Source organism: Cupressus sempervirens, chromosome 11, assembly GCF_028749045.1.
Source record: "Cupressus sempervirens isolate cs-2001-9-10 chromosome 11, ASM2874904v1, whole genome shotgun sequence".
Taxonomy (NCBI): Eukaryota; Viridiplantae; Streptophyta; class Pinopsida; order Cupressales; family Cupressaceae; genus Cupressus; species Cupressus sempervirens.
Window position 1 is genome coordinate 438,176,470 of NC_143128.1, and position 26,214 is coordinate 438,202,683.

A 26,214-nucleotide genomic window follows, 5' to 3' on the forward strand; every position below is an offset into this window, starting at 1 on the left:
TCTGTTGGGGGATATGAGGAGCCTCTCAGAAGTTATAAAACCAAGGCTCCTCATTTCATTTTCATTTTATGTTTTTGCAGGAAGGAAGAGGTGGAGGTTATTGGAGGATTAGATTGGAGTTTTTGAATAGGAGTAAATTGAAGTTTTGGAGTAACATTTTTGCAGGTGAGATTTCTATTTTTTATTTACATTTTCATTTAGATTTAGATGTAGATGTAAATTGAAATTAAAAATTAGTTATAATATTCTACTTTGATTTAGATTTCAATTTTAATTAATTTCAATTTGGTTGGCTCTCCTCCACAACAAACAGTGTATTGTGTATTTAATGGGTGCATTGGAATGCAGATTATCAGCCTAATGGCCAATCTCCAGTTTCCTCCACAAGCAAACCAATCTCTGGAAAGATCCCTCTTCCAAACCGAAAGGATGTGGCAGATTTCTTTCCTCCTCGGCCTCTGAAAACAGAGGAAATTTCCAATATAGTTGCTGATTTTCGAAATGCTGCCAAGAATGCAATAGATGCAGGTATGTTTTTTTATTCTGATCTATCTTGGTTTGAAGAAGAGAATGTTCCTTTTGTTGACATAATTAGTCCTTTTACAAACAGGGTTTGATGGTGTTGAGATCCATGGGGCGCATGGGTACCTTGTGGACCAGTTCATGAAGGATAGCGTGAATGATCGAACAGATGGCTATGGCGAAACATTGAAGAATCATTGCAGATTTGCACTTGAAGTTGTGGAAGCAGTGGTGGAGGAAATCGGAGCAGAGCATGTGGGAATTCGGCTTTCTCCATTTTTGGATCATGCAGAAGCGTATGACTCAAATCCAGAGGCACTGGGACTTCACATGGCAGAGGCTCTGAATAAATATAAGATATTGTACGCTCATTTCTTTGAGCCCAAGATTGATAATTCGCAGACGACAATAGCGAGTGAAAAGAGCTTGATTCCCATAAGAACAGCATTCAAGGGAACATTTTTGGCTATAGGGGGTTATGATCGGGATGATGGTAACGAAGTTATTTCCAGTGGCAAGGCAGATTTGATTGCTTATGGCCGACTATTCTTGCTAACTGATATTTCTATTGTATATTCTCATGCCCAGCACGGAAAGTTTTAATCTATATAGTTTATTTTGTGCATTTAGTGCACAAAATAAAGAATGCATATGCAATCAATTTTTTTATCAATCTTTATGATAGCTTTTTTTTTAAAATAGAAAATAAAAAATAGAAAATAGAAATTATTCTTTTATGTATGTAGAAAAAAATTAGAAAGATTTTATGTATGTAAAAAATTAAAAGAATTCTATATACATCTAGATTTTTTGAAAAGAATTCTATTTACATCTAGATATTTTGATTGAAATAACCATAATGTAAAAACAAAATATAAAATAGAAATGTTAATATATGTATGTAGAAAAAATTAGAAAGATTGCATGCATCTAAAAAAATTCTATTTAGATCTAGATTTTTTTAGAATGGAAAAAAATGGATAATAGAAATATCAGTTGCATGTTTGTAGAAATAAATTAGAAAAACATGTATCTAGAAATTAAAAAGATTCTATATTTGTCTAATATCTAGATTTTACTTTATTCTAAACTAATTATTGATGGAAATATATTTTAAAAATATTTATGTAGTTTAAAGTTTAGATTTTAATTAATTTGTATGCAAATAGGAAAAAGAATAAATATTTTATATATATGTAGATTAATTTCTATTTTTAAAATTTACAAGTAAATGAGTACTTTATTCATTTAAAGTAAACAAGTTTTTAAGTAATATATTTTTATTTTAGAAATATATTAATCATAATGTTCAGTTATTATTACTTATTTAATATACTTACTCTCAAATCTAAGACAATAGAAATGATATTTTATTAACTTTGAAATAGGGAAGTGTTAAGCAAGTTCGTTTACAAAAATACCAAAAATATATTTGGTCTTTGATCAAATTGGAGTTAATATTAGAAATATAAATATGATCATTAACAATTAAGCTAAATTTAGTTCAAAACAATAATATTATTTAAATTAAAATAAATCTTTTTGAAAAGAATTCTATTTACATTTACATATTTTGATTGAAATAACCATACTGTAAAAAAAAAATATAAAATAGAAATGTTAATATATGTATGTAGAAAAAATTAGAAAGATTGCATGCATCTAAAAAAATTCTATTTACATCTAGATTTTTTTTAAATGGAAAAAAATGGATAATAGAAATATCAGTTGCATGTTTGTAGAAATAAATTAGAAAAACATGTATATAGAAATTAAAAAGATTCTATATGTGTCTAATTTTTAGATTTGACTTTATTCTAAACTATTTATTGATGGATATATATTTTAAAAATATTTATGTTGATTAAAGTTTAGATTTTAATTAATTTGTATGCAAATAGGAAAAAGAATAAATATTTTATATATATGTAGATTAATTTCTATTTTTAAAATTTACAAGTAAATGAGTACTTTATTCATTTAAAGTAAACAAGTTTTTAAGTAATATATTTTTATTTTAGAAATATATTAATCATAATGTTCATTTATTATTACTTATTTAATATACTTACTCTCAAATCTAAGACAATAGAAATGATATTTTATTAACTTTGAAATAGGGAAGTGTTAAGCAAGTTCGTTTACAAAAATACCAAAAATATATTTGGTCTTTGATCAAATTGGAGTTAATATTAGAAATATAAATATGATCATTAACAATTAAGCTAAATTCAATTCAAAACAATAATATTATTTAAATTTAAATAAAATAAGCCATGTTTACTTTGAAACATCAAACAACTAATTAACTAATACAATAATTAAAATAAATGAATCTATTATGACATAGAAAAATATTTTCGAAGTATAATTTCTTTGTTTTTGAATCAATATGAGTTTTTTTTTCTACTTGAAAAGATAAACCATCCTAATTGTCATCCTTAGTTAACCCTAACAACAACCCCTACCTTAGCCCTAGCCCCAACAATGATGTACAATATAACTATAATCCAACATTAAACTATAATTATAGCACTAAAACATATCCCTATTGATATTCTAAACTCTAATCATAACGAAAATCTTAGTCCAAACCATTATCTAAACCAAAAACCTACACACTAATATTGGTTATAGTCCTAACCCTAAAATCTAACCCTTAACCATAATGTAAAAACAAACTCCAAAATATTGATCAAAATCCTAAACCTACCTATATGGATAACCATGATATTAAACTCTAAATCCAGTCCCAAGGTCCTAACCATGGTGTAAACCTATAACTGAACTCTTAAAAAATTTACTAATCCCTGATCCTAATCACATTCCCAACTTTAAACTTGAACCATAAACCATAGTTGTAACCATAATCATAAACTTAAACAAAACCCTAACCCTAAAGGTACAATCATAAAATTAATAATAGCTTAGACCCTAATCCTAGCACAAACCACAATCATGACCAAATATAAATCTTCACCTTACCCCTAATCATAATTTCAATGTTAACCCTAACATTAGTTTCAATCCTACCATGATATGAACCCTAATATAGACTTCACCTTGATCCTCACCCTAATCTTAAGTCTAATTAAACCCTGACTAAAACCTAATCTAAATGATATATCTAACTATAATCCTAACTTTAATTATCATACAATCCAATGCTAACCCTCATGTATATTTAATCCCTAATCTTAACTCTAAATATTCTATAAACTCTAGAATTGACCTTGATTCTAACCATAACCCTAAAATCTAAATTGTAACCATAGCACAAAAGGTGGGGACCCCCACTACATGGCACAATTCTGGGTCTTGGAGCCTCGCGAAAGCACTACAGAGTGAGGAAATGTCAGAAAGGTGACATGTAGTAGCATGACGCAATTTTGGGCTTTAGAGCATTGCAGAAACAATGCAGCGTAAGGAGGCGCTAGAATGGAGACTCATGGAAAGAAGAGGAAAGACATTCATGTTGCTAGCAAAAAACTATGAAAAGAGATAACATGATGTCTTAACCTCCCACAAAAAATGCAAGGTTGATCCCAAGGGGGAATTTGGTTTCCCCAAAAATGAATGATGGTCATCGATGAAGGTCTTCCTCTCGAAATAGACGGCATAGATGCATCGTGAATCCTCACCAATGAAGGATTAAATCACAACCGTCGATGTAGATTCTCCCCTCAAAAAGGATGACTGAGATGCAACAAGGAAACTCCTCCCAATGAAGGATTAAGTCACATTCGTCAATCAAGATTGGCTTTATTTCCAATGGATGATTAAGATGTAGTGAAGAGATTCCTCCCAACAAACGAAGAAGATAGCACAAAAGGTGTGAACCCCCTCCATGTGGCACAATTTTGGGTCTCAAAGACTCATGAAAGAATTGTGGAGTGAGGAAATGTTGGAAAGGCAATGCGTGGTAGCATGATGCAATTTTTGGCTTCAAAGAATTGAAGAAACAATGTAGCATGACAATGCATCAGAATGGAGATGCATGGTAGCATCTTGTGCAATTCTAGGCTTTAGAGTATTTCGAAGACACTAGCGTATAAAGAAAAGTTAGAATGGGAATGCATGGCAACATCTTGCACTTTTGGGAAGATGGGAAGATAGCTCGCGAAGAAATAAGAGTTATCGAATCTCGCAGCATGAATCAACCCAACCAAGAAAAAATGATCCAGCGTGGTCAATGAAGAAATCGAGCCAACACAAAATGTTAGCCGCCAAATTTAGCGATGTTAACCCTCTGCAAAGAACCTATCCCATTTAAGGTCTCTCAGATCAGACATCACTGATGGGTTGAATAGGGGGAAAAAATAGCACACGATGCCCTCCTAAATGAAATTCTAAATGTAACACTAATAACCATGGTCCTACTTCTTTCCCTAACCTTATCCATGAGCGTGGGAATATACATATTATTATATAGGGCACCTTATATAATAATAAATATAATCTAAAATCCCAACCCTTACTCCCCTCCTAAATATAACTGTGACCATAAGAAAACTTCTAAATATAACCCTTCCTCTAACTCTAGCCTTAACCATGAGCATAACCCTAGCCTTAACCATGAGCATAACTCTAACTCTAGATCTGACTCTACCATAATTGGACACTAACCCTAACCCTAACCTTAATTTTGATCCTAACTTAAACCCTAACCCTAACTCTAACCTTAACCTTGATTCAAACCTTAACCCTAACCCTAACCATAGCCTTACTATAACCCTAACCCTAATCATAACCATAACCATAACTCTAACCCTAACCTTAACCATGGCCATAACTCTAACCCTAACCTTAACCATAAACATAACTCTAATCTGAACCTTAACCATAACTCTAATGATAACCATAACCATAATTCTATCCTTGACCTTAACCATAGCTCAAACCCTAACCCTAACTCCAACCCTAACCCTAATGCTAACCCTAACCCTAATTCTATCCCTGAGGTTAACATTAACTGTAATGTTAACTTTGTCCCTAACCATATATCTACGTATGACTATAACATTTTACATTACAATATCCCAAAAATAAAATATATATTTTTATCTAAATTAAACTCCTTATATTAAATTTAAAATAATATTTGACTCAAACCTTAACCGTAACCCTAACCTTAACCATGAGCATTACTCTAACCCTAACCTTAATCATAAACATAACTCTACACCTAACTCTAACCCTAATTCTAACTCTACCATAATTGGACTCTAATCCTATCCCTAACCCTAACTATAAGCATAACTCTAACCCTAGCCTTAACCATGAGCATAACTCTAATGTTAGCCTTACTATAACCCTAACACTAACCCTAATCATAACCATAACCATAACTCTAACCCTAACCTTAACCATGACCATAACATTAACCCTAACCTTAACCATAAACATAACTCTAATCTAAACCATAACCATAACTCTAGCAATAACCATAACCATAACTCTATCCCTAACCTTAACCATAGCTCAAACCCTAACCCTAACTCCAACCCTAACTCTAATGCTAACCCTAACCCTAATTCTATCCCTAAGGTTAACATTAACTATAATGGTAACTTTGTCCCTAACCATATATCTATGTATGACTATAACATTTTACATTACAATATCCCAAAAATAAAAAATATATTTTTAATCTATATTAAACTCCTTATATTAAATTTTTAAAAATATTTTGAAGCATAATTTTATACTAACTTCATACAACTCTAATTAAAAATTAATTAACAATTTTATAGTAACCTTATCAAAATAAAAAATAAAAAGTAAATATTTTTCCTATTGCGCCGCGACTGCCACTAGCTATATATACCTCTATATATATTACGCCGAGATTAATCGTTCTCGAGGCGCCTATTTTTATTTTCATTAATCCCAACTTCGATTAAAATAACTTTGGGATTAAATAAAAATAGGCGCCTCGAGAACGATTACTCTCGGCGTAATATATATAGAGGTATATATAAGCTAGTGGCAGTCGCGGCGCAATAGGAAAAATATTTACTTTTTATTTTTTATTTTGATAAGGTTACTATAAAATTGTTAATTAATTTTTAATTAGAGTTGTATGAAGTTACTATAAAATTATGCTTCAAAATATTTTTAGAAATTTAATATAAGGAGTTTAATATAGATTAAAAATATTTTTTTTATTTTTGGGATATTGTAATGTAAAATGTTATAGTCATACATAGATATATGGTTAGGGACAAAGTTACCATTATAGTTAATGTTAACCTTAGGGATAGAATTAGGGTTAGGGTTAGGGATAGCATTAGAGTTAGGGTTGGAGTTAGGGTTAGGGTTTTAGCTATGGTTAAGGTTAGGGATAGAGTTATGGTTATGGTTTATATTAGAGTTATGTTTATGGCTAAGGTTAGGGTTAATGTTATGGTCATGGTTAAGGTTAGGGTTAGAGTTATGGTTATGGTTATGATTAGGGTTAGTGTTAGGGTTATAGTAAGGCTAACGTTAGGGTTAGGGTTAAGGTTTGAGTCAAGGTTAAGGTTAGAGTTTAAAGGGTTAGGGTTTGAGTTAGGATCAAAATTAAGGTTAGGGTTAAGGTTAGTCCAATTATGGTAGAGTCAAAGCCAAAGTTAGAGTTATGCTCATGGTTAAGGCTAGGGTTAGACTTATGCTTATAGTTAGGGTTAGGGATAGGGTTAAGATCCAATTATGGTAGAGTTAGAATTAGGGTTAGAGTTAGGGGTAGAGTTATGCTTATGGTTAATGTTAGGTTTAGAGTAATGCTCATGGCTAAGGTTAGGGTTAGAGTCATCATTATGGTTATGGTTAGGGTTATAGTGGGGATAGGGTTAGGGTTAGGGTTTGAGTCAAATATATCTTTTAATTTAATATAAGGAATTTAATTTAGATAAAAAAAAAAAAATTGGGATATTGTAATGTAAAATGTTATAGTCATACGTAGATATATGGTTAGGGACAAAGTTAACATTACAGTTAATGTTAACCTTAGGGATAGAATTAGGGTTAGGGTTAGCATTAGGGTTAGGGTTGGAGTTAGGGTTAGGGTTTGAGCTATGGTTAAGGTCAAGGATAGAATTATGGTTATGGTTATCATTAGAGTTATGGTTAAGGTTCAGATTAGAGTTATGTTTATGGTTAAGGTTAGGGTTAGAGTTATGGTCATGGTTAAGGTTAGGGTTAGAGTTATGGTTATGGTTATGATTAGGGTTAGGGTTATAGTAAGGCTAGGGTTAGGGTTAGGGTTAAGGTTTGAATCAAGGTTAAGGTTAGAGTTAGGGTTAGGGTTTGAGTTAGGATCAAAATTAAGGTTAGGGTTAGGGTTAGTGTCCAATTATGGTAGAGTCAGATCTAGAGTTAGAGTTATGCTCATGGTTAAGGCTAGGGTTAGAGTTATGCTTATAGTTAGAATTAGGGATAGGATTAGAGTCCAATTATGGTAGAGTTAGAATTAGGGTTAGAGTTAGGTGTAGAGTTATGTTTATGGTTAAGGTTAGGGTTAGAGTAATGCTCATGGTTAAGGTTAGGGTTACGGTTAAGGTTTGAGTCAAATATTATTTTAAATTTAATATAAGGAGTTTAATTTAGATAAAAATATATTTTTTATTTTTGGGATATTGTAATGTAAAATGTTATAGTCATACGTAGATATATGGTTAGGGACAAAGTTAGGGTAAGGGTTTGAGCTAGGGTTAAGGTTAGGGTTAGGGTTAGATTCTAATTATGGTAGAGTTAGATTTATGGTTAGAGTTAGGGGTAGGGTTAAGGTTAGTGTTAGGATTAGAATTAGGGTTAAGATTAGGATTAGAGTTAGGGTTAGGATTAGGGTTATAGATAGGGTTAGGGTTAGGGCTAGGGTCAGGTTTAGGGTTAGAGTATGAGTTAGGGTTAGAGTTTGATTTAGGGTTAGGGTTATAGTTTGAGTTAGGGGTAGATAGAGCATTATAATTTGGGTTAGGATTAGGGTTAGGTTTAGGGTTTGAGTTTGAGTTATGGTTAGAGTTAGGGTTAGAGCTAGAGCTAGAGTTAGAGTTAGGGTTAGAATTAGGGTTAGGTTTAGGGTTTGAGTTACCAACAGAGTTAATTTTACAGTAGGGTTAATGTTAGAGTTAGGGTTAGGGTTAGAGTTTTGAGTCAAGGTTAGGGTTAGAGTTAGGGTTAGGGTTAAAATTAAAATCCAATTATGGTAGAGTTAGATTTACAATTAGAGTTATGGGTAGGGGTAGGGTTATGCTTACAGTTAGGGTTAGGGTTAGGGTTAGGGTTAGGGTTAGGGTTAGGGTTAGGTTTATATTTAGAGTTAGAGTTATATATAGAGAGAGTTATATCAATGTTAAGGTTAGAGTTAGGGTTAGGGTTAGGGTTTCAGTCAGGATTAAAGTTAGGGTTAGGGTTAGAGTCTAATTATGGTAGAGTTAGATTTACAGAAAGAGTTAGATTTAGGGTTAGAGTTAGGGGTAGGGTTAGGGTTAGGGTTAGGGTTAGAGATAGGGGTAGACAAAGGGTTAGGCTTAGGCTTAGGCTTAGGCTTAGGGTCAAGTTTAGGGTTAGGTTTAGGGTTAGAATATGAGTTAGGGTTAGAGTTTGAGTTATGGTTAGGGCTATAGTTTGAGTTAGGGGTAGACAGAGTAGTAGAATCCTAGCTACGATTAGGGTTAGGTTTTGGGTTACGGTTATGGTTACGGTTAAGGTTAGAGTTAGGTTTAGGGTTACAGTTATAGTTAGGGTTAAAGTCCAATTATGGTAGAGTTAGATTCAGGGTTACAATTAGTGGTAGGGATAGGGTTACAATTATAGTTAGGGTTAGAATTAGGGTTAGAGTTAGAGGAAGGGTTATATTTAGAAGTTTTCTTATGGTCACATTTATAGTTAGGAGGGGAGTAAGGGTTGGGATTTTAGATTATATTTATTATTAAATAAGGTGCTCTATATAATAATATGTATATCCCCACGCTCATGGATAAGGTTAGGGAAAGAAGTAGGACCATGGTTATTAGTGTTACATTTAGAATTTCATTTAGGAGGGCATTGTGTGCTATTTTTTCCACCTATTCAACCCATCACTGATGTCTAATCTGAGAGACCTTAAATGGGATAGGTTCTTTGCAGAGGGTTAACATTGCTAAAGTTGGCGGCTAACATTTTGTGTTGGTTCGGTTTCTTCATTGACCACGCTGGATCATTTTTTCTTGGTCAAGTTGATTCATGTTGCGAGATTTGATAACTCTTATTTCTTCGCAAGCTATCTTCCCATCTTCCCAAAAGTGCAAGATGTTGCCATGCATTCCCATTCTAACGTTTCTTTATACGCTAGTGTCTTTGAAACACTCTAAAGCCTAGAATTGCACAAGATGCTACCATGCATCTCCATTCTGATGCATCGTCATGCTACATTGTTTCTTCAATTCTCTGAAGCCCAAAATTGCATCATGCTACCACGCATTGCCTTTCCAACATTTCCTCACTCCACAATGCTTTCATGAGTCTTTGAGACCCAAAATTGTGCCACATGGAGGGGGTTCACACCTTTTGTGCTATCTGCTTCATTTGTTGGGAGGAATCTCTTCACTACATCTTAGTCATCCATTGGAAATAAATCCAATCTTGATCGATGAATGTGACTTAATCCTTCATTGGGAGGAGTTTCCTCGTTGCATCTCAGTCATCCTTTTTGAGGGGAGAATCTACATCAACGGTTATGACTTAATCCTTCATTGGTGAGGATTCACGATGCATCTATGCCGTCTATTTCAAGAGGAAGACCTTCATCGATGACCATCATTTATTTTTGGGGAAACCAAATTCCCCCTTGGGATCAACCTTGCATTTTTTGTGGGAGGTAAAGACATCATGTTATCTCTTTTCATAGTTTTTTTCCAGCGACATGAATGTCTTTCCTCTTCTTTCCATGAGTCTCCATTCTAACGCCTCCTTACGCTGCATTGTTTCTGCAATGCTCTAAAGCCCAAAATTGTGTCATGCTACTACATGTCACCTTTCTGACATTTCCTCACTCTGTAGTGCTTTCGCGAGGCTCCAAGACCCAGAATTGTGCCTTTTAGCGGGGGTCCCCACCTTTCATGCTATGGTTACAATTTAGATTTTACGGTTATGGTTAGAATCAAGGTCAATTCTAGAGTTTATAGAATATTTAGAGTTAAGATTAGGGATTAAATATACATGAGGGTTAGCATTGGGTTGTATGATAATTACAGTTAGGATTATAGTTAGATATATCATTTAGATTAGGTTTTAGTCAGGGTTTAATTAGACTTAAGATTAGGGTGAGGATCAAGGTGAAGTCTATATTAGGGTTCATATCATGGTAGGATTGAAACTAATGTTAGGGTTAGCATTGAAATTATGATTAGGGGTAAGGTGAAGATTTATATTTGGTCATGATTGTGGTTTGTGCTAGGATTAGGGTCTAAGCTATGATTAATTTTATGATTGTACCTTTAGGGTTAGGGTTTTTTTTAAGTTTATGATTATGGTTACAACTATGGTTTATGGTTCAAGTTTAAAGTTGAGAATATGATTAGGATCAGGGATTAGTAAATTTTTTAAGAGTTCGGTTATAGGTTTACACCATGGTTAGGACCTTGGGACTGGATTTAGAGCTTAATATCATGGTTATCCCTATAGTTAGGTTTAGGATTTTGATCAATATTTTGGAGTTTTTTTTACATTATGGTTAAGGGTTAGATTTTAGGGTTAGGACTATAACCAATATTAGTGTGTAGGTTTTTGGTTTAGATTATGGTTTGGGCTGAGATTTTCGTTATGATTAGAGTTTAGAATATCAATAGTGATATGTTTTAGTGCTATAATTATAGTTTAGTGTTGGAAAATAGTTAGATTGTACATCATTGTTGGGGCTAGGGCTAAGGTAGGGGTTGTTGTTAGGGTTAACTAAGGATGACAATTAGGATGGTTTATCTTTTCAAGTAGAAAAAAAATACTCATATTGATTCAAAAACAAAGAAATTATACTTCGAAAATATTTTTCTATGTCATAATAGATTCATTTATTTTAATTATTGTATTAGTTAATTAGATGTTTGATGTTTCAAAGTAAACATGGCTTATTTTATTTAAATTTAAATAATATTATTGTTTTGAATTGAATTTAGCTTAATTGTTAATGATCATATTTATATTTCTAATATTAGCTCCAATTTGATCAAAGACCAAATATATTTTTGGTATTTTTGTAAACGAACTTGCTTAACACTTCCCTATTTCAAAGTTAATAAAATATCATTTCTATTGTCTTAGATTTGAGAGTAAGTATATTAAATAAGTAATAATAAATGAACATTATGATTAATATATTTCTAAAATAAAAATATATTACTTAAAAACTTGTTTACTTTAAATGAATAAAGTACTCATTTACTTGTAAATTTTAAAAATAGAAATTAATCTACATATATATAAAATATTTATTCTTTTTCCTATTTGCATACAAATTAATTAAAATCTAAACTTTAAACTACATAAATATTTTTAAAATATATATCCATCAATAAATAGTTTAGAATAAAGTAAAATCTAAAAATTAGACACATATAGAATCTTTTTAATTTCTATATACATATTTTTCTAATTTATTTCTACAAACATGCAACTGATATTTCTATTATCCATTTTTTTCCATTCTAAAAAAATCTAGACGTAAATAGAATTTTTTTAGATGCATGCAATCTTTCTAATTTTTTCTGCATACATATATTAACATTTCTATTTTATATTTTGTTTTTACATTATGGTTATTTCAATTAAAATATCTAGATGTAAATAGAATTCTTTTCAAAAAAAATTATTTAAATTTAAATAATATTATTGTTTTGAACTAAATTTAGCTTAATTGTTAATGATCATATTTATATTTCTAATATTAACTCCAATTTGATCAAAAACCAAATATATTTTTGGTATTTTTGTAAACGAACTTGCTTAACACTTCCCTATTTCAAAGTTAATAAAATATCATTTCTATTGTCTTAGATTTGAGAGTAAGTATATTAAATAAGTAATAATAAATGAACATTATGATTAATATATTTCTAAAATAAAAATATATTACTTAAAAACTTGTTTACTTTAAATGAATAAAGTACTCATTTACTTGTAAATTTTAAAAATAGAAATTAGTCTACATATATATAAAATATTTATTCTTTTTCCTATTTACATACAAATTAATTAAAATCTAAACTTTAAACTACATAAATATTTTTTAAATATATATCCATCAATAATTAGTTTAGAATAAAGTAAAATCTAAAAATTAGACACATATAGAATCTTTTTAATTTCTAGATACATGTTTTTCTAATTTATTTTTACAAACATGCAACTGATATTTCTATTATCCATTTTTTTCCATTCTAAAAAAATCTAGATGTAAATAGAATTTTTTTAGATGCATGCAATCTTTCTAATTTTTTCTACATACATATATTAACATTTCTATTTTATATTTTGTTTTTACATTATGGTTATTTCAATCAAAATATCTAGATGTAAATAGATTTCTTTTCAAAAAATCTAGATGTATATAGAATTCTTTTAATTTTTTACATACATAAAATCTTTCTAATTTTTTTCTACATACATAAAAGAATAATTTCTATTTTCCCCATTTTATCTAAGGAACCGAGTAATGTCACCAATTCCTTGCTCAATGACCTCTGAGCCTCCCTTACCAATAGCTCTGAACCCTGCATCCCAAAAAAAATTATTTCCACGAATGTGAGAACGATTACTCTCGGCGTAATATATAGACGTCTCTTCACATTCCACGAAATTCCATGAATATTTTCAGGAAACTGGAGATTGGCCATTAGGCTGATAATCTGCATTCCAATGCACCCATTAAATACACAATACACTGTTTGTTGTGGAGGAGAGCCAACCAAATTGAAATTAATTAAAATTGAAATCTAAATCAAAGTAGAATATTATAATTAATTTTGAATTTCAATTTACATCTACATCTAAATCTAAATGAAAATGTAAATAAAAAATAGAAATCTCACCTACAAAAATGTTACTCCAAAACTTCAATTTACTCCTATTCAAAAACTCCAATCTAATCCTCCAATAACCTCCACCTCTTCCTTCCTGCAAAAACATAAAATGAAAATGAAATGAAGAGCCTTGGTTTTATAACTTCTGAGAGGCTCCTCATATCCCCCAACAGACGTCTCTTCACATTCCAAGAATTTGTTTCAAATTCTCCCACTCCCCGCAAAAAATAAGCATGAATGTGCATGCAAAATTATATTTAACAAAAAAAAAATCATATTGAAATTATTTCGCCCCTATTTTTTCGGGCCCTATTTTTTCGGGTCCTACTTTTTCGGGCCCTACTTTTTTCGAGCCTATTATTTCAGCCTCCATTTCGCTTCCTATTATTTGCCAGCTATTATTTCGGGAATTCTTTTTTAATATTTAATTTGGAAGTTTGTAACTGCTCCCAAATCTTTTTTATTGACAAGAAATCTTGGCATATTCCCGTGCTGCCATTGTATAGAACGCCTCTCGGCGTAACTAGCTTATATATACCTCTATATATATTACGCCGAGAGTAATCGTTCTCGAGGCGCCTATTTTTATTTAATCCCAAAGTTATTTTAATCGAAGTTGGGATTAATGAAAATAAAAATAGGCGCCTCGAGAACGATTACTCTCGGCGTAATATATATAGAGGTATATATAGCTAGTGGCAGTCGCGACGCAATAGGAAAAATATTTACTTTTTATTTTTTATTTTGATAAGGTTACTATAAAATTGTTAATTAATTTTTAATTAGAGTTGTATAAAGTTAGTATAAAATTATGCTTCAAAATATTTTTAAAAATTTAATATAAGGAGTTTAATATAGATTAAAAATATATTTTTTATTTTTGGGATATTGTAATGTAAAATGTTATAGTCATACATAGATATATGGTTAGGGACAAAGTTACCATTATAGTTAATGTTAACCTTAGGGATAGAATTAGGGTTAGGGTTAGCATTAGAGTTAGGGTTGGAGTTAGGGTTAGGGTTTGAGCTATGGTTAAGGTTAGGGATAGAGTTATGGTTATGGTTATTGTTAGAGTTATGGTTATGGTTTAGATTAGAGTTATGTTTATGGTTAAGGTTAGGGTTAATGTTATGGTCATGGTTAAGGTTAGGGTTAGAGTTATGGTTATGGTTATGATTAGGGTTAGTGTTAGGGTTATAGTAAGGCTAACATTAGAGTTATGCTCATGGTTAAGGCTAGGGTTAGAGTTATGCTTATAGTTAGGGTTAGGGATAGGATTAGAGTCCAATTATGGTAGAGTTAGAATTAGGGTTAGAGTTAGGTGTAGAGTTATGTTTATGATTAAGGTTAGGGTTAGAGTAATGCTCATGGTTAAGGTTAGGGTTACGGTTAAGGTTTGAGTCAAATATTATTTTAAATTTAATATAAGGAGTTTAATTTAGATAAAAATATATATTTTATTTTTGGGATATTGTAATGTAAAATGTTATAGTCATACGTAGATATATGGTTAGGGACAAAGTTAGGGTAAGGGTTTGAGCTAGGGTTAAGGTTAGGGTTAGGGTTAGATTCTAATTATGGTAGAGTTAGATTTATGGTTAGAGTTAGGGGTAGGGTTAAGGTTAGTGTTAGGATTAGAATTAGGGTTAAGATTAGGATTAGAGTTAGGGTTATAGATAGGGTTAGGGTTAGGGTTAGGGTAAGGTTCTAGGTTAGGGTTAGGGCTAGGGTCAGGTTTAGGGTTAGAGTATGAGTTAGGGTTAGAGTTTGAGTTAGGGTTAGGGTTATAGTTTGAGTTAGGGGTAAACAGAGCATTATAATTTGGGTTAGGATTAGGGTTAGGTTTAGGGTTTGAGTTTGAGTTATGGTTAGAGTTAGGGTTAGAGCTAGAGCTAGATTTAGAGTTAGGGTTATAATTAGGGTTAGTTTTAGGGTTTGAGTTACCAATAGAGTTAATTTTACAATTGGGTTAATGTTAGAGTTAGGGTTAGGGTTAGAGTTTTGAGTCAAGGTTAGGGTTAGAGTTAGGGTTAGGGTTAAAATTAAAATCCAATTATGGTAGAGTTAGATTTACAGTTAGAGTTATGGGTAGGGGTAGGGTTACGCTTACAGTTAGGGTTAGAGTTAGACTTAGGGTTAGGGTTAGGGTTAGGGTTAGGTTTATATTTAGAGTTAGGGTTATATATAGAGAGAGTTATATCAATGTTAAGGTTAGGGTAAGGGGATTGAGTTAGGGTTAAGGTTAGAGTTAGGGTTAGGGTTAGGGTTTCAGTCAGGATTAAAGTTAGGGTTAGGGTTAGAGTCTAATTCTGGTAGAGTTAGATTTACAGAAAGAGTTAGATTTAGGGTTAGAGTTAGGGGTAGGGTTAGGGTTAGGGTTAGGGTTAGAGATAGGGGTAGACAAAGGGTTAGGCTTAGGCTTAGGGATAGGGTTAGGGTCAAGGTTAGGGTTAGGTTTAGGGTTAGAATATGAGTTACGGTTAGAGTTTGAGGTATAGTTAGGGCTATAGTTTGAGTTAGGGGTAGACAGAGTATTAGAATCCTAGCTACGATTAGGGTTAGGTTTTGGGTTACGGTTATGGTTATAGTTATAGTTAGGGTTAAAGTCCAATTATGGTAGAGTTAGATTCAGGGTTACAGTTAGTGGTAGGGATAGGGTAACAATTATAGTTAGGGTTAGGGTTAGGGTTAGAGTTAGAGGAAGGGTTATATTTAGAAGTTTTCTTATGGTCACAGTTATAGTTAGGAGGGGAGTAAGGGTTGGGATTTTAGATTATATTTATTATTATATAAGGTGCCCTATATAATAATATGTATATTCCCACGCTCATGGATAAGGTTAGGGAAAGAAGTAGGACTGTGGTTATTAGTGTTACATTTAGAATTTCATTTAGGAGGGCATTGTGTGCTATTTTTTCCCCCTATTCAACCCATTACTGATGTCTGATCTGAGAGACCTTAAATGGGATAGGTTCTTTGCAGAGGGTTAACATCGCTAAAGTTGGCGGCTAACATTTTGTGTTGGCTCGGTTTCATTATTGACCATGCTGGATCATTTTTTCTTGGTCGGGTTGATTCATGCTGCGAGATTCGATAACTCTTATTTCTTCGCGAGCTATCTTCCCATCTTCCCAAAAGTGCAAGATGTTGCCATGCATTCCCATTCTAACGTTTCTTTATATGCTAGTGTCTTCGAAACACTCTAAAGCCTAGAATTGCACAAGATGCTGCCATGCATCTCCATTCTGATGCATCGTCATGCTACATTGTTTCTTCAATTCTCTGAAGCCCAAAATTGCATCATGCTACCACGCATTGCCTTTCCAACATTTCCTCACTCCACAAATGCTTTCATGAGTCTTTAAGACCCAAAATTGTGCCACATGGAGGGGGTTCACACCTTTTGTGCTATCTGCTTCGTTTGTTGGGAGGAATCTCTTCACTACATCTTAGTCATCCATTGGAAATAAAGCCAATCTTGATCGACAAATGTGACTTAATCCTTCATTGGGAGGAGTTTCCTCGTTGCATCTCAGTCATCCTTTTTGAGGGGAGAATCTACATCGACGGTTGCGACTTAATCCTTCATTGGTGAGGATTCACAATGCATCTATGCCGTCTATTTCGAGAGGAAGACCTTCATCGATGACCATCATTCATTTTTGGGGAAACCAAATTCCCCCTTGGGATCAACCTTGCATTTTTTGTGGGAGGTTAAGACATCATGTTATCTCTTTTCATAGTTTTTTGCCAGCAACATGAATGTCTTTCCTCTTCTTTCCATGAGTCTCCATTCTAGCGCCTCCTTAAGCTGCATTGTTTCTGTAATGCTCTAAAGCCCAAAATTGCATCATGCTACTACATGTCACCTTTATGACATTTCCTCACTCTGTAGTGCTTTCGCAAGGCTCCAAGACCCAGAATTGTGCCATGTAGCGGGGGTCCCCACCTTTCGTGCTATGGTTACAATTTAGATTTTAGGGTTATGGTTAGAATCAAGGTCATTTCTAGAGTTTATAGAATATTTAGAGTTAAGATTAGGGATTAAATATACATGAGGGTTAACATTGGGTTGTATGATAATTACAGTTAGGATTATAGTTAGATATATCATTTAGATTAGGTTTTAGTCAGGGTTTAATTAGACTTAAGATTAGGGTGAGGATCAAGGTGAAGTCTATATTAGGGTTCATATCATGGTAGGATTGAAACTAATGTTAGGGTTAACATTGAAATTATGATTAGGGGTAAGGTGAAGATTTATATTTGGTCATGATTGTGGTTTGTGCTAGGATCAGGGTCTAAGCTATGATTAATTTTATGATTGTACCTTTAGGGTTAGGGTTTTGTTTAAGTTTATGATTATGGTTACAACTATGGTTTATGGTTCAAGTTTAAAGTTGGGAATGTGATTAGGATCAGGGATTAGTAAATTTTTTAAGAGTTCGGTTATAGGTTTACACCATGGTTAGGACCTTGGGACTGGATTTAGAGTTTAATATCATGGTTATCCATATAGGTAGGTTTAGGATTTTGATCAATATTTTGTAGTTTTTTTTTACATTATGGTTAAGGGTTAGATTTTAGGGTTAGGACTATAACCAATATTAGTGTGTAGGTTTTTGGTTTAGATTATGGTTTGGACTGAGATTTTTGTTATATCAATAGGGATATGTTTTAGTGCTATAATTATAGTTTAATTTTGGATTATAGTTATATTGTACATCATTGTTGGGGCTAGGGCTAAGGTAGGGGTTGTTGTTAGGGTTAACTAAGGATGACAATTAGGATGGTTTATCTTTTCAAGTAGAAAAAAAAACTCATATTGATTCAAAAACAAAGAAATTATACTTCGAAAATATTTTTCTATGTCATAATAGATTCATTTATTTTAATTATTGTATTAGTTAATTAGTTGTTTGATGTTTCAAAGTAAACATGGCTTATTTTATTTAAATTTAAATAATATTATTGTTTTGAATTGAATTTAGCTTAATTTTTAATGATCATATTTATATTTCTAATATTAACTCCAATTTGATCAAAGACCAAATATATTTTTGGTATTTTTGTAAACAAACTTGCTTAACACTTCCCTATTTCAAAGTTAATAAAATATCATTTCTATTGTCTTAGATTTGAGAGTAAGTATATTAAATAAGTAATAATAAATGAACATTATGATTAATATATTTCTAAAATAAAAATATATTACTTAAAAACTTGTTTACTTTAAATCAATAAAGTACTCATTTACTTGTAAATTTTAAAAATAGAAATTAATCTACATATATATAAAATATTTATTCTTTTTCCTATTTGCATACAAATTAATTAAAATCTAAACTTTAAACTACACAAATATTTTAAAAATATATATCCATCAATAAATAGTTTAGAATAAAGTCAAATCTAAAAATTAGACACATATAGAATCTTTTTAATTTCTATATACATGTTTTTCTAATTTATTTCTACAAACATGCAACTGATATTTCTATTATCCATTTTTTTCCATTTAAAAAAAATCTAGATGTAAATAGAATTTTTTTAGATGCATGCAATCTTTCTAATTTTTTCTACATACATATATTAACATTTCTATTTTGTATTTTGTTTTTAGATTATGGTTATTTCAATCAAAATATGTAGATGTAAATAGAATTCTTTTCAAAAAGATTTATTTAAATTTAAATAATATTATTGTTTTCAACTGAATTTAGCTTAATTGTTAATGATCATATTTATATTTCTAATATTAACTCCAATTTGATCAAAGACCAAATATATTTTTGGTATTTTTGTAAACGAACTTGCTTAACACTTCCCTATTTCAAAGTTAATAAAATATCATTTCTATTGTCTTAGATTTGAGAGTAAGTATATTAAATAAGTAATAATAAATGAACATTATGATTAATATATTTCTAAAATAAAAATATATTACTTAAAAACTTGTTTACTTTAAATGAATAAAGTACTCATTTACTTGTAAATTTTAAAAATAGAAATTAATCTACATATATATAAAATATTTATTCTTTTTCCTATTTGCATACAAATTAATTAAAATCTAAACTTTAAACTACATAAATATTTTTAAAATATATTTCCATCAATAATTAGTTTAGAATAAAGTAAAATCTAAAAATTAGACACATATAGAATCTTTTTAATTTCTAGATACATGTTTTTCTAATTTATTTCTACAAACATGCAACTGATATTTCTATTATCCATTTTTTTCCATTCTAAAAAAATCTAGATGTAAATAGAATTTTTTTAGATGCATGCAATCTTTCTAATTTTTTCTACATACACATATTAACATTTCTATTTTATATTTTGTTTTTACATTATGGTTATTTCAATCAAAATATCTAGATCTAAATAGAATTCTTTTCAAAAAATCTAGATGTATATAGAATTCTTTTAATTTTTTACATACATAAAATCTTTCTAATTTTTTTCTATATACATAAAAGAATAATTTCTATTTTCTATTTTTTATTTTCTATTTAAAAAAAAAAGCTATCATAAAGATTGATAAAAAAATTGATTGCATATGCATTCTTTATTTTGTGCACTAAATGCACAAAATAAACTATATAGATTAAAACTTCCCGTGCTGGGCATGAGAATATACAATAGAAATATCAGTTACCAAGAATAGTCGGCCATAAGCAATCAAATCTGCCTTGCCACTGGAAATAGCTTCGTTACCATCATCCCGATCATAACCCCCTGTAGCCAAAAATGTTCCCTTGAATGTTGTTCTTATGGGAATCAGGCTCTTTTCACTCGCTATTGTCATCTGCGAATTATCAATCTTGGGCTCAAAGAAATGAGCGTACAATATCTTATATTTATTCAAAGCCTCTGCCATGTGAAGTCCCAGTGCCTCTGGATTTGAGTCATACGCTTCTGCATGATCCAAAAATGGAGAAAGCCGAATTCCCACATGCTCTGCTCCGATTTCCTCCACCACTGCTTCCACAACTTCAAGTGCAAATCTGCAATGATTCTTCAATGTTTCGCCATAGCCATCTGTTCGATCATTCACGCTATCCTTCATGAACTGGTCCACAAGGTACCCATGCGCCCCATGGATCTCAACACCATCAAACCCTGTTCGTAAAAGGACTAATTATGTCAACAAAAGGAACATTCTCTTCTTCAAACCAAGATAGATCAGAATAAAAAAACATACCTGCATCTATTGCATTCCTGGCAGCATTTCGAAAATCAGCAACTATATTGGAAATTTCCTCTGTTTTCAGAGGCCGAGGAGGAAAGAAATCTGCCACATCCTTTCGGTTCGGAAGAGGGATCTTTCCAGAGATTGGTTTGCTTGTGGAGGAAACTGGAGATTGGCCATTAGGCTGATAATCTGCATTCCAATGCACCCATTAAATACACAATACACTGTTTGTTGTGGAGGAGAGCCAACCAAATTGAAATTAATTAAAATTGAAATCTAAATCAAAGTAGAATATTATAACTAATTTTTAATTTCAATTTACATCTACATCTAAATCTAAATGAAAATGTAAATAAAAAATAGAAATCTCACCTGCAAAAATGTTACTCCAAAACTTCAATTTACTCCTATTCAAAAACTCCAATCTAATCCTCTAATAACCTCCACCTCTTCCTTCCTGCAAAAACATAAAATGAAAATGAAATGAGGAGCCTTGGTTTTATAACTTCTGAGAGGCTCCTCATATCCCCCAACAGACGTCTCTTCACATTCCACGAATTTGTTTCAAATTCCCCCACTCCCCGCAAAAAAAAAGCATGAATGTGCATGCAAAATTATATTTAACAAAAAAAAAAATCATATTGAAATTATTTTGCCCCTATTTTTTCGGGCCCTATTTTTTCGGGTCCTACTTTTTCGGGCCCTATTTTTTCGGGTCCTACTTTTTCGGGCCCTACTTTTTCGGGCCTATTATTTCGGCCTCCATTTGGCTTCCTATTATTTCGGCCAGCTATTATTTCGGGAATTCTTTTTTAATATTTAATTTGGAAGTTTGTAACTGCTCCCAATTCTTTTTTATTGACAGGAATCTTGGCATATTCTCGTGCTGGGCATTTGTGCTGCCATTGTATAGAACGCCTCTCGGCGTAAATATACCTCTATATATATTACGCCGAGATTAATCGTTCTCGAGGCGCCTATTTTTATTTAATCCCAAAGTTATTTTAATCGAAGTTGGGATTAATGAAAATAAAAATAGGGGCCTCGAGAACGATTAATCTCGGCGTAATATATATAGAGGTATATATAGCTAGTGGCAGTCGCGGCGCAATAGGAAAAATATTTACTTTTTATTTTTTATTTTGATAAGGTTACTATAAAATTGTTAATTAATTTTTAATTAGAGTTGTATGAAGTTAGTATAAAATTATGCTTCAAAATATTTTTAAAAATTTAATATAAGGAGTTTAATATAGATTAAAAATATATTTTTTATTTTTGGGATATTGTAATGTAAAATGTTATAGTCATACATAGATATATGGTTAGGGACAAAGTTACCATTATAGTTAATGTTAACCTTAGGGATAGAATTAGGGTTAGGGTTAGCATTAGAGTTAGGGTTGGAGTTAGGGTTAGGGTTTGAGCTATGGTTAAGGTTAGGGATAGAGTTATGGTTATGGTTATTGCTAGAGTTATGGTTATGGTTTAGATTAGAGTTATGTTTATGGTTAAGGTTAGGGTTAATGTTATGGTCATGGTTAAGGTTAGGGTTAGAGTTATGGTTATGATTAGGGTTAGTGTTAGGGTTATAGTAAGGCTAACGTTAGGGTTAGGGTTAAGGTTTGAGTCAAGGTTAAGGTTAGAGTTTAAAGGGTTAGGGTTTGAGTTAGGATCAAAATTAAGGTTAGGGTTAAGGTTAGAGTCCAATTATGGTAGAGTCAAATCCAAAGTTAGAGTTATGCTCATGGTTAAGGCTAGGGTTAGACTTATGCTTATAGTTAGGGTTAGGGATAGGGTTAGAATCCAATTATGGTAGAGTTAGAATTAGGGTTAGAGTTAGGGGTAGAGTTATGCTTATGGTTAATGTTAGGTTTAGAGTAATGCTAATGGTTAAGGTTAGGGTTAGAGTCATCATTATGGTTATGGTTAGGGTTATAGTGGGGATAGGGTTAGGGATAGGGTTTGAGTCAAATATATCTTTTAATTTAATATAAGGAATTTAATTTAGATAAATTTTTTATTTTTTTTGGGATATTGTAATGTAAAATGTTATAGTCATACGTAGATATATGGTTAGGGACAAAGTTAACATTACAGTTAATGTTAACCTTAGGGATAGAATTAGGGTTAGGGTTAGCATTAGGGTTAGGGTTGGAGTTAGGGTTAGGGTTTGAGCTATGGTTAAGGTCAAGGATAGAATTATGGTTATGGTTATCATTAGAGTTATGGTTAAGGTTCAGCTTAGAGTTATGTTTATGGTTAAGGTTAGGGTTAGAGTTATGGCCATGGTTAAGGTTAGGGTTAGAGTTATGGTTATGGTTATGATTAGGGTTAGGGTTATAGTAAGGCCAGGGTTAGGGTTAGGGTTAAGGTTTGAATCAAGGTTAAGGTTAGAGTTAGGGTTAGGGTTTGAGTTAGGATCAAAATTAAGGTTAGGGTTAGGGTTAGTGTCCAATTATGGTAGAGTCAGATCTAGAGTTAGAATTATGCTCATGGTTAAGGCTAGGGTTATGCTCATGGTTAAGGCTAGAGTTAGAGGAAGGGTTATATTTAGAAGTTTTCTTATGGTCACAGTTATATTTAGGAGGGGAGTAAGGGTTGGGATTTTAGATTATATTTATTATTATATAAGGTGCCCTATATAATAATATGTATATTCCCACGCTCATGGATAAGGTTAGGGAAAGAAGTAGGACCATGGTTATTAGTGTTACATTTAGAATTTCATTTAGGAGGGCATTGTGTGCTATTTTTTCCCCCTATTCAACCCATCACTGATGTCTGATCTGAGAGACCTTAAATGGGATAGGTTCTTTGCAGAGGGTTAACATCGCTAAATTTGGCGGCTAACATTTTGTGTTGGCTCGATTTCTTCATTGACCACGCTGGATCATTTTTTCTTGGTTGGGTTGATTCATGCTGCGAGATTCGATAACTCTTATTTCTTTGCGAGCTATCTTCCCATCTTCCCAAAAGTGCAAGATGTTGCCATGCATTCCCATTCTAACTTTTCTTTATACGCTAGTGTCTTCGAAACACTCTAAAGCCTAGAATTGCACAAGATGCTGCCATGCATCTCCATTCTGATGCATCGTCATGCTACATTGTTTCTTCAATTCTCTGAAGCCCAAAATTGCATCATGCTACCACGCATTGCCTTTCCAACATTTCCTCACTCCACAATTCTTTCATGAGTCTTTGAGACCCAAAATTGTGCCACATGGAGGGGGTTCACACCTTTTGTGCTATCTTCTTCGTTTGTTGGGAGGAATCTCTTCACTACATCTTAATCATCCATTGGAAATAAAGCCAATCTTGATCGACGAATGTGACTTAATCCTTCATTGGGAGGAGTTTCCTTGTTGCATCTCAGTCATCCTTTTTGAGGGGAGAATCTACATCGACGGTTGTGATTTAATCCTTCATTGGTGAGGATTCACGATGCATCTATGCCGTCTATTTCGAGAGGAAGACCTTCATCGATGACCATCATTCATTTTTGGGGAAACCAAATTCCCCCTTGGGATCAACCTTGCATTTTTTGTGGAAGGTTAAGACATCATGTTATCTCTTTTCATAGTTTTTTGCTAGCAACATGAATGTCTTTCCTCTTCTTTCCATGAGTCTCCATTCTAGCGCCTCCTTACGCTGCATTGTTTCTGCAATGCTCTAAAGCCCAAAATTGCGTCATGCTACTACATGTCACCTTTTTGACATTTCCTCACTCTGTAGTGCTTTCGCGAGGCTCCAAGACCCAGAATTGTGCCATGTAGTGGGGGTCCCCACCTTTTGTGCTATGGTTACAATTTAGATTTTAGGGTTATGGTTAGAATCAAGGTCAATTCTAGAGTTTATAGAATATTTAGAGTTAAGATTAGGGATTAAATATACATGAGGGTTAGCATTGGATTGTATGATAATTAAAGTTAGGATTATAGTTAGATATATCATTTAGATTAGGTTTTAGTCAGGGTTTAATTAGACTTAAGATTAGGGTGAGGATCAAGGTGAAGTCTATATTAGGGTTCATATCATGGTAGGATTGAAACTAATGTTAGGGTTAACATTGAAATTATGATTAGGGGTAAGATGAAGATTTATATTTGGTCATGATTGTGGTTTGTGCTAGGATTAGGGTCTAAGCTATTATTAATTTTATGATTGTACCTTTAGGGTTAGGGTTTTGTTTAAGTTTATGATTATGGTTACAACTATGGTTTATGGTTCAAGTTTAAAGTTGGGAATGTGATTAGGATTAGGGATTAGTAAATTTTTTAAGAGTTCGGTTATAGGTTTACACCATGGTTAGGACCTTGGGACTGGATTTAGAGTTTAATATCATGGTTATCCATATAGGTAGGTTTAGGATTTTGATCAATATTTTGGAGTTTGTTTTTACATTATGGTTAAGGGTTAGATTTTAGGGTTAGGACTATAACCAATATTAGTGTGTAGGTTTTTGGTTTGGATTATGGTTTGGACTAAGATTTTCGTTATAATTAGAGTTTAGAATATCAATAGGGATATGTTTTAGTGCTATAATTATAGTTTAATGTTGGATTATAGTTATATTGTACATCATTGTTGGGGCTAGGGCTAAGGTAGGGGTTGTTGTTAGGGTTAACTAAGGATGACAATTAGGATGGTTTATCTTTTCAAGTAGAAAAAAAAACTCATATTGATTCAAAAACAAAGAAATTATACTTCGAAAATATTTTTCTATGTCATAATAGATTCATTTATTTTAATTATTGTATTAGTTAATTAGTTGTTTGATGTTTCAAAGTAAACATGGCTTATTTTATTTAAATTTAAATAATATTATTGTTTTGAATTGAATTTAGCTTAATTGTTAATGATCATATTTATATTTCTAATATTAACTCCAATTTGATCAAAGACCAAATATATTTTTGGTATTTTTGTAAACAAACTTGCTTAACACTTCCCTATTTCAAAGTTAATAAAATATCATTTCTATTGTCTTAGATTTGAGAGTAAGTATATTAAATAAGTAATAATAAATGAACATTATGATTAATATATTTCTAAAATAAAAATATATTACTTAAAAACTTGTTTACTTTAAATCAATAAAGTACTCATTTACTTGTAAATTTTAAAAATAGAAATTAATCTACATATATATAAAATATTTATTCTTTTTCCTATTTGCATACAAATTAATTAAAATCTAAACTTTAAACTACATAAATATTTTAAAAATATATATCCATCAATAAATAGTTTAGAATAAAGTCAAATCTAAAAATTAGACACATATAGAATCTTTTTAATTTCTATATACATGTTTTTCTAATTTATTTCTACAAACATGCAACTGATATTTCTATTATCCATTTTTTTCCATTTAAAAAAAATCTAGATGTAAATAGAATTTTTTTAGATGCATGCAATCTTTCTAATTTTTTCTACATACATATATTAACA

The 26,214-nt window shown here is 31.7% G+C and overlaps 2 pseudogenes across 1 annotated transcript; one reads left to right on the forward strand and one right to left on the reverse strand.

The window, feature by feature from the left end:
* Positions 1–338: 338 nt before the first annotated feature.
* On the forward strand, positions 339–1,125 carry LOC149530303 (putative 12-oxophytodienoate reductase 11 pseudogene; annotated as a pseudogene).
* A 19,004-nt stretch (positions 1,126–20,129) lies between these two features.
* On the reverse strand, positions 20,130–20,962 carry LOC149530304 (putative 12-oxophytodienoate reductase 11 pseudogene; annotated as a pseudogene). Its single transcript, XR_016358835.1, has 2 exons — positions 20,770–20,962; positions 20,130–20,687 (listed from the first exon to the last, which is right to left on the reverse strand). The product of XR_016358835.1 is annotated as a putative 12-oxophytodienoate reductase 11 pseudogene (transcript).
* Between the last annotated feature and the right edge of the window lie 5,252 nt (positions 20,963–26,214).